We start from the raw sequence: 10,195 nt of genomic DNA on the forward strand, positions 1-10,195 counted from the left end.
TTTTTAGAAACATGAAATGCTCTTCACAGTTGGAGATTAATAATTTTTACATATAATTTATTTCCATATAAGGAAGCCCAGGGGAGGTAGTCTTTATGCTACAGAAGCAAGTCCACAGAGAAAATATTAAAACAAGCAGTGGTGGTACCTGTTGTACTTCAACAAATGGGAGAATCTAAATTTAGCAGCCTGTATCAGCCACCTGTCCTATTAAATGTTCTGGCTTCTGAAGCTCCATTCAACACAACATACATACATAGATGGATTTGTAGCCTAGATACTCCCTCACCCACTCTTGTCCATTTCCCTGTCTCTCATACAGACATGAATGCCACCCAGTCCACATAAACCCTTTTACTTTATGTGTTATTCTTATCATTTTATTCATGATTTTATTACGTATTGCATTTTATCTATTTGTTTTACTTCTTTGTATTTTCGTAGCACCTTCTACAGGCTATTGTATAGTGACATGTTTTTATAGTGCTAAACCGAAGCTATGTCTGCCTCCTAAAGGTTGTTTATGAAACTATCATTCATTGTTCATACGCAGAGTCATTCAATAATATTTCATATAAAGCCTCCAAGACCAGTCTACATAATGAATGCTGTAAAAAATATCACGGAATGTTCTACCTGTGGTGGGGGGGGGGGAACCACAAACTATTGTTAAAGTTAGAATACTGCATGAAAATAAAAATTTTTTTCTACGTTAAATGAAACTAAAATGAAAGTTGGAAAGTTTCCCTTTGGAAAACTTTACCTTAAACAAAAAGGTGAATCTTGAGTAAATTTCTCACCATCTCCTGAAAAACTAGTAAATTCTTAAATCCGTTTGAAGAACCTGGTGCTTTACTTCCCTGGTCACAGTCAAAACAGAGGGAAAGCAACTGCTAAAATGTTAGCATACACAGAAAAATCTTTCAGGCTGGAATCAAGGCTACCACAGCCAGTTAACTTAGCTGGGGAGGAACGGCTGCATGGGGTGGAAATATTAGTCAAATTGCTTCTCTGGAGTCATGTGCATCTGGAGCCCATCTTTTTAATTGTTTTCCACGGTGCCCTTGATATAATATACTTTTTTAAATTGCTTCGGTCTTCTCGACACCCTAGATGAGTCAGCATGTTGCAATCGTTCGCCCAAATGTCTTTCTCCACTTGGTCTTTTTTTTAATTTTTTTTATTTTTTATTTTTTTGAGACGTTGTCTTGCTCAGTCGCCCAGGCTGCAGTGCAGTGGCACAACCTCGGCTCACTGCAACCCTCCGCCACCCGGGTTCAAGCCATTCTCCTGCCTCAGCCTCCAGAGTAGCTGGGACTAAGGCAAGCACCAGCACGCCGGGCTAATTTTGCATTTTTAGTAAAGATGGGGTTTCGCCATGTCGGCCAGCTCTCGAACTCCTGACCTCAAGTGATCCGCCCGCCTCGGTCCCCCAAAGTGCTGGGATTACAGGCGTGAGCCACCACGTGCGGCCTCCACTTGTTCTTAAAGGAAAGGAGGAAATAAATTCTATTTAATAACAGCAAAAAGTAAATTCACAGTTAGAAATCCCTTTGACATCTCACCTGAGGATACCTAACACATCATTTTTCTTTTCTTTTTTTTTTTGTATTATTAGTAGAGATAGGGTTTCACCATGTTGGCCAGGCTGTTCTCGAACTCCTGACCTCAAGTAACCCGCCCGCCTCGGCATCCCAAAGGGTTGAGATTACAGGCGTGAGCCACCGCGCCCGGCCTGCTTTTGTTTTTTGTAAAGACAGGGTCTCCCTATGTTGCCAAGGCTGGTTATTTTTCTTTTCATGTCCATTTTACATGTTATAATAATATAATCTAAATAGAGCAGGAAACAAGAAAGTTAGCTGTTTAGAGAGAGAGAGAGGACCAGAAGGTCAAGTAGGGCTATAATTCCTGTCTCACCTATAATATTTGAATCTGTACTACCTGGCACTGGATCAATATATTACTAAATAGTGGCCAAATCCCCATGATACAAAACCAATGCACTCAGGTGCTATACCTATATATCCATTTAAAAGCTTAAATGAGCAAATAGCTTTATGGAGAAATTGGAGAAACCCTGGATACACCTGCTAAAAGACCAGGAGATAGTAATTGCTACAAACTGTGAAAGAATAATCTCTTAGACTTGACAAATAGAAGAGATTTTCTCTGTAAGGACGAGCATGCTTCTTGCGTGCTCCAGGTCACTTTCTGTCAGTGTATAACAATCCCTTCTGCACAGCTCTATGAGGCTTACAAAGTACTTACACCCTACAGTACCTCAATCTTACAAAGCAGGGATGGGATTTTCCTCTCCCATCTCCAGTATGCGGATGAAGAAACTCAGGTTCCCTTTACAGGTTAGCATTTTCCTGTCACTTCTCATTCTTGCTGACATACTCAAAGCACTTCTCTTCTAATACCTTTGTTTCAGACTGCTGGGCAGGTAGGGCTACAGGTATAAAGGATCCACCCCAATTCAAAAGGATTTGCTAACGTCCAGGTTCTTCCAGTAAACCTGTTTAAGAGTCAAAAGCCTCAGACTTTCTGTCTCCCAATCAATGTACTATTTCCTTTGTCAAAGTAGACAGATAGGGAAGGCAGAGTTTACTGCAGATGTTTCATCAGCTAGGGCCACTATGCCATGTACACAATTCGTACTTTTCGTTCTGAAGTTCTCGTTTCTGGCCTCACCTCTGGCCCAGCAAACAGCTCTCCTGGTCAAATAGATCTGGTCAAGCCCACCCCTATTTTGTAACTTCACATGGTCCCCAGTGCTTAGTAGATATAGATTTAACATGGTCACTTCCCTATTTGTGGCTTCCAGCTGCTTGTTCAAGATCCTATCTAGGGCCGGGTGTGGTGGCTTACGCCTGTAATCCCAGCACTTTGGGAGGCCAAGGCGGGTGGATCACGAGGTCAGGAGTTCGAAACCAGCCTGGCCAACATGGTGAAACCCCGGCTCTACTAAAAATACAAAAACTAGCCAGGCGTGGTGGCAGGAGCCTGTTATCCCAGCTACTTGGGAGGCTGAGGCAGGAGTATTGCTTGAACCCAAGGTGGAGGTGGCAGTGGGCTGAGATCATGCCACTGCACTCCAGCCTGGGCAGCAAGAGCAAAACTCCGTCTCAACAACAACAATAACGAAAGACCCTATCTAGTTCCTCCTTAGGTAAACCTGCCATGCTCAACAACTTCTGGTCATCCAGTGCACATGGCTGTTTCAGCATTTGAAACTTGCCTGCAGATACTGGCCTCCACTGCTTTTGGAAAGACCCCTACTACCCTAACAAAAGCCTATATGTCTCTTAAAGCCCAGCTCTTAAGAATACTCCTCCATTCTATTTAGATCTTGCATTAAACACTTATTCGTATGTATTACAAGGTTATGTGGGGTTTTTCTGTGTGTTTTATTTGTTTGAGACAAGGTCTTGCTCTGTTACCCAGGCTGAAGGGCAGTGGTGCAAACATGGTTCACAGCAACCTCAAACTGCTGAGCTCAGATAATCCTCCCATCTCAGCCTCCTGAGGAGCTGGAACCACAGGCACGTGCCACTACTCCTGGTTAATTTCATTATTATTTTTCTGTATAGATGGGGTCTCACTATATTGCCCAGGCTGGTCTCTAACTCCTGGCCTCAAACGATCCTCCTGCCTTGGCCTCCCAAAGTACCGGGATTACAGGTGTGAGCCACTGCACCCAGTCTATTATAAGGTCTTATGGGTCTGGCTTCCCCTAAAGACATGAGCTTCTGGAGGGCACTAGGAGGTTTCTTGATTTGTCCTGAATACCCTCAGTTACTAAAAAAACTAATCATTTACTGAATATTTAGCCAAAATCCTGGGTCATCCAAAGAAAGGATAAAATATCTCCTTTCCCCAAATTTAGGCATCCTGGAGGACATGCCCAGTGGTCTCTAAATTGCTTCCTGTAGGTCACCTGACATCCATCTGCCTTCCCCAACACACCACAAACCCCTCAAATGAACAAAACTCTTTCCAGAGTCAATCCCAACACTTTGGGAGGCCGAGGTAGGTGGATCACTTGAGATCAGGAGTTCTAGACCAGCGTGGCCAAAATGGTGAAACCCCAACTCTATTGAAAATACAAAAATTAGCTGGGCATGGTGTCGTGCGCCGGTAATCCCAGCTACTTAGGAGGCTGAGGCAAGAGAATTGCTTGAACCTGGGAGGCAGAGGGTGCAGTGAGCTGAGATCACGCCACTGCACTCCAGCCTGGGCGACAGAGTGAAGCTGTGTTAAAATCCTGGCATCTCCTTTTTGTGAACTCTTCCTTGCCAAGTGATTCTCTGCATTGACTCTGGAAAGAATTTTGTTCGTTTGAGGGGTTTGTTGTGTGCTGGGGAAGGCAGATGGATGTCAGGTGACCTACAGGAAGCAATTTAGAGACCACTGGGCCTGTCTTCCAGGATGCCAAAATTTGGGGAAAGGAGTTTTTTTTTTTGAGACAGAGTCTTGCTCAGTTGCTCAGGCTGGAGTGCAGTGGCGCCATCTCAGCTCACTGAAAGCTCCACCTCCCCAGTTCACGCCATTCTCCTGCCTCAGCCTCCAGAGTAGCTGGGACTACAGGTACCCACCACCATGCCTGGCTAATTTTTTTTGTATTTTTAGTAGAGACGGGATTTCACTGTGTTAGCCAGGATGGTCTCGATTTCCTGATCTCATGATCCACTCGCCTCAGCCTCCCAAAGTGCTGGGATTACAGGCGTGAGCCACCGCACCCAGAGGGGAAAGGAGATATTTTTTCCTTTATTTGGATGACCCATTGGGCCTCCTTTCAAGAAAAAAGGTATGTGTACCATGAACATATGACAAATAATGAAGGCTAAAAAAAGAAGGAAAAAATTGCACTTTAAAAGCTTAGGCCAGGCACGGTGGCTCACGCCTGTAATCCCAGTACTTTGGGAGGCTGAGGCAGGTGAATCACTTGAGGTCAAGAGTTTGAGACCAAGCTGACCAACATGGTGAAACCGCATCTCTACTAAAAATACAAAAATTAGCTGGGCATGCTGGTGGGCACCTGTAATCCCAGCTACTCAGGAGGCTGAGTCAGGAGAAGCGCTTGAAACTGGGAGGCGGAGGTTGCAGTGAGCCGAGATCGTGCCACCGCACTCCAGTCTGGGCAACAGAGCGAGACTCCATCTCAAAAAATAATAATAAAATAAAACCTAAAAGAGGGTGCTTTCCTGACCTCATGATCCACCCACCTCGGCCTCCCAAAGTGCTGCAATTATAGGCGTGAGCCACCGCACCAGCTGAAAGAGGGTACTTTCTACTCTAGGATATTGAGTGGGCTAGTCTGCCCAAACAGGAAGGTTTAGCTTTGGGTGCTGTGAAACCCTCCCATTTGGTTTGCTCCACTTCAAGCTTGAGACTCTTCTAGTTTGCCTGGATGACAGTAGTTTTCTGACCTCTGAATACATCTAAATAAACTCACTCTGACAGTGCACGGAATTGACCATTGCCCTGCCTTTGAGGCACTGTTACTGCCTCGCCTAGGAATGGGTAACATTGCAAGGACTGAAGCTGTAAAATTACGTAGGTAGCTCACAACTATATGCCAACACTTTGGGAGGCGGAGGCGGGAGGATCACTTGAAACCAGGAGTTCAAAACCATCCTGGTCAATATAGGCAGACTGTCTCTACAAAAAATAAAAAATAAAAAAATAAAAAAATAAAAACAAAATTAGCCAGGAGTGGTGGCATGTTCCTGTGGTCCCGGCTCCTCAAGAGGCTGAGGTGGGAAGATCCCTTGAGCCCAGGAGGCTGAGGCTGCAGTGAGCTATGATTGTTCTACTGCACTCCAGCCTGGGTGACAGAGCAAGACCCTGTCTCAAAAATAAAATAAAATTACATAAGATGTTTGAAAAGAAAAGCATCTTCAAGACCATTTAACTCAAGGAAAAGACCCAGATGAAGGACTTGTGACCTTCCCCAAGGTCACATCGAGTTGACATCTGAGCAACCAGCACCTAGATCTGATTTACTTAACAGGCCAACCACCCATGGCTTCATCCTAACAGCCCAAGGGAAGCTTAGAGGAATCAAGATGATCAAAAACATCTTGCTGGCTGGGCGTGGTGGCTCACGCCTGTAATCCCAACACTTTGGGAGGCCGAGGTAGGTGGATCACTTCAGATCAGGAGTTCCAGACCAGCGTGGCCAACATGGCGAAACCCCATCTCTATTGAGAATACAAAAATCAGCCAGGCATGGTGTCGTGCACCAGTAATCCCAGCTACTTAGGAGGCTGAGGCAAGGTAATTGCTTGAACCTGGGAGGCAGAGGTTGCAGTGAGCTGAGATCACGCCACTGCACTCCAGCCTGGGTGACAGAGTGAGACTCTGTCTCAAAAACAAAACAAAACCAAACAAACAAAAAACAAAAAACACCATGCTCACCTCGGCAGCACATATCCTAAAATTGGAACGATACAGAGAAGATTGGCATGGCCCCTGCGCAAGGATGACACGCAAATTCGTGAGGCTGGCCGGGCGCGGTGGCTCACGCCTGTAATCCCAGCACTTTGGGAGGCCGAGGCGGGCGGATCACGAGGTCAGGAGATCGAGACCATCCTGGCTAACACGGTGAAACCCCGTCTCTACTAAAAATACAAAAAATTAGCTGGGCGCGGTGGCGGGCGCCTGTAGTCCCAGCTACTAGGGAGGCTGAGGCAGGAGAATGGCGTGAACCCAGGAGGCGGAGCTTGCAGTGAGCCGAGATCGCGCCACTGCACTCCAGCCTGGGCGACAGAGCCAGACTCCATCTCAAAAAAAAAAAAAAAAAAAAAAAAAAAAAAAAAAAAAAAAAAAAAAAAAAAAAAATTCGTGAGGCATTCCATATTTTTCTGTTCTTGCAGGGTCTCTGAAGCAACATGGAAATAAGGTTGGCGGAAAATAAACAACAATTTCTAAACAAACAAACAACAAAAAAACAAAACAAAAAAAACAAAAAAACACCATGCAGAAAAGATGGCTTTCAGAGGAAAGTTCTGTTTTTTGGTTTTTTTTTTTTCCTTTTTTTTGAGATGGGGGATGAGGTCTCACTCTGTCACCCAGGCTGAATGGTGCAATCACAGCACACTGCAGCCTCTACCTCCTGGACTCAAGAGATTCTCCCTCTCAGCCCCCCAAGTAGCTGAGACCACAGACATGCACCACCATACCTGGCTAATTTTTTTAAAAAGCTATTTTGTAGAGGCAAGGGTATCCCTATGTTGTTCAGGCTGGTCTCTAACTCCTGGGCTTAAAGGCCTCGACCTCCCAAAGTGCTAGGATTACAGGCATGAGCCACAGTGCCTGGCCCTGGAAAGTTCTAAATGCAATGTAATGTTGTGCTCTAACATCCAAAAAAGTATTTTACCGTGCTTTATCATCCTTCTGTATAGTGCTCTGTTACCGGCCAGCTAGGACAGGACTACTCACTGGTCACTGTGTTCCCTCTAGAGAGAACATAGGAACCATTCCCTCAAAGTGTTATAGTATCATTCTGGCTTTGTTCCACTTTCTCTTTCCATGCAGTTGATTCAAACACATGTAATCAATTCAAGGATCTACTTTACCAGCCACTGTGCAAAGGGCAGGAGAAGCAAAGATGAGTAAGAATCTGTAAATATGGCCAGGCGCAGGGGCTCACACCTGTAATCCCAGCGCTTTGGGATGCCGAGGCGGGTGGATCACCTGAGGTCAGAGGTTCGAGACCAGCCTGGTCAACATGATGAGACCCCATCTGTACTTAAAATACAAAAATGAGCTGAGTGTGGTGGTGGGCGCCTATATTCCCAGCTACTTGGGAGGCGGAGGCAGGAGAATCACTTGAACCCAGAAAGTAGAGGTTGCAGTGAGCCGAGATCGTGCCACTGCACTCCAGCCTGGGTGACAGAGTGAGACTCACTCTCAAAAAAAAAAAAAAGAATATGCAGGTTTACAGATACTGTTTCCTCCTGCAACTGCTCTGCAAAGGGCATAAAGTGTAAGTTAAATGAAAACCAGCATTCTAGCCCCACTAAAAAAATTGTTACCTTTCTTGAAAAAGTGATACATGATTCTTTGCAAGACTCAACCATGTTAATTACAACCACATATACCATTCTCCCCCCTACAATTTTCTTGATTGCTTCTTCTTCTTCTTCTTCTTCTTATTGTTATTATTATTATTTTTACTTTGAGACGTTGTCTTGCTCTGTTGTGCAGGCTGGATTGTAGTGGCGCGATCGTAGCTCACTGCTACCTCTGCCTCCTGGGTTCAAGCAATTCTCTGCCTCTGCCTCCCGAGTAGCTGGGATTAGAGGTGCCCACCACGCCCAGCTAATTTTTTTGTATTTTTAGTAGAGATGGGATTTCGCCATCTTTGCCTGGCTGATCTTTAACTCCTGACCTCGTGATCCACCCACCTTGGCCTCCCATAATGCTGGGATTACAAAGGTGTGAGCCACCATGTCCGGCCGATTGCCTATTATTTTTTAGATACTTCTAACTTGTTTATCGGATGCATGTTAAGGCATATTAAGATGTGTTTTTCAGATTCAGCATGAAGTTTTTGGCCTTATTCAAAAATATCACAAAATTCTGTTGGAATTAATAATTTGGTCAGCATGGGTCTTAAGTTTCAAACCAAGACATCTTGGGTTGCTATGGATTGGAAACTGCATATCTAGACCACGAGAACATATGATTTTGTTTTAAGCACAATTAACTTTACAGTGAGAGAGCATAACTGACATCACATATAGCTCTCGCTGTGCCAAAGCCCATAGAAACAGAAGAGGCTTTGCCTAGGGGATTCTTTGCATTAACGACTTTGTTAGACAAAGCCACTCTGGCTTGGGAATTGGATTTGCAATTTGGGTCTTTGTAAAAGGATTAGATGATCTCTATTGTTTAATGTTTGGATCTCAATTTGCATTTGGAAACACATGACCCCATTGGAGGTTTACTTCTCTTTTATTTTCATTTTCTTGTCCCGATACACAAATGATACTATTTGTTAAAAAGTTGATAAAACTGCTTGGTCGAATGGTTGTACTGATTAGGAAGTGTGATACGTTGGTCTTCTCTGTGAATGGTGGAGTCTACCTGGGCTCCAGCAAAACCGAGCTAGTAATCTATTTGCCAACTGACAAATAACTCAGAGGTAGAGGTCTGCACATTTCATTGATTTCCTTAATTAGAATGCATGGCTCTTTGTTAGAGAAAGAAAGCACACAAAGATATGGTCAGACAGTGGATCTGCAGAAGGAATGAAAGAGAAAAGCCTCTGACTGCCTGAGGACATATTTGAACACTCCTGTTCAATGTCTTTCTTTATAAATAAAGGTTTGAGAAAAATTATTTTAGGTTTCGGGTAACAATACTCTCAGCTGTACACGATGTTTAACTACCTATCCTTTGGTAAACTTTTTTTTTTTATATGGAGTAGGAGTCTTGCTCTGTTGCCCAGGCTGTAGTGCAGTGGCATGATTTTGGCTCACTACAACCTCCGCCTCCCGGGTTCAAGCGATTCTCCTGCCTCAGCCTCCCTAGTAGCTGGGATTACAGGTGCCCACCACCACGCCCAGCTAAGTTTTGTATTTTTAGTAGAGATGGGATTTTGCTATGTTGGTCAGCCTGGTCTTGAACTCTTCACCTCAGATAATCCGACAGCCTCGGCCTCCCTAGGTGCTGGGATTACAAGGGTGAGCCACCACACCCAGCCCTGGTAAACTTTTTTTTTTTTTTTTTAAGACAGAGTTTCGCTGTTGTTGCCCAGGCTGGAGTGCAATGGTGCAATCTCGGCTTACCACAACCTCTGCCTCCTGGGTTCAAGCGATTCTCCTGCCTCAGCCTCCCGAGTAGCTGGGAATACAGGCATCTGCCACCACACCTGGCTAATTTTGTATTTCTAGTAGAGACAGGGTTTCTCCATGTTGGTGAGGCTGGTCTCGAACTCCTGACCTCAGGTGATCCACCTGCCTCAGCTTCCCAAAGTGGTGGGATTACAGGCGTGAGCCACCAAGTCCAGCATGGTAAACATTTTTAATTAACATTTGCTTTGAGAACCTTCTCAGATTGGCCACGTGAAGCCTGGAATAGAAACTGCGTGAGGAGGGACAATTTCTCAGATTGTGGGTTTAGGTCACGTGGTTTATTTGTTTATTTTCTTTTTAACGCTTCAGATTCTTGCTCCTTTATCTTT

The 10,195-nt window shown here is 44.6% G+C and overlaps 1 non-coding gene across 1 annotated transcript; it reads left to right on the forward strand.

Annotated features, from left to right (window-relative positions):
• Positions 1–6,415: 6,415 nt before the first annotated feature.
• LOC129479908 (U6 spliceosomal RNA) lies at positions 6,416–6,522 on the forward strand. Its single transcript, XR_008656837.1, has one exon. It is a non-coding gene; the product is annotated as a U6 spliceosomal RNA (small nuclear RNA).
• Positions 6,523–10,195: the final 3,673 nt, after the last annotated feature.

Source organism: Symphalangus syndactylus, chromosome 3, assembly GCF_028878055.3.
Source record: "Symphalangus syndactylus isolate Jambi chromosome 3, NHGRI_mSymSyn1-v2.1_pri, whole genome shotgun sequence".
Classification (NCBI taxonomy): Eukaryota; Metazoa; Chordata; class Mammalia; order Primates; family Hylobatidae; genus Symphalangus; species Symphalangus syndactylus.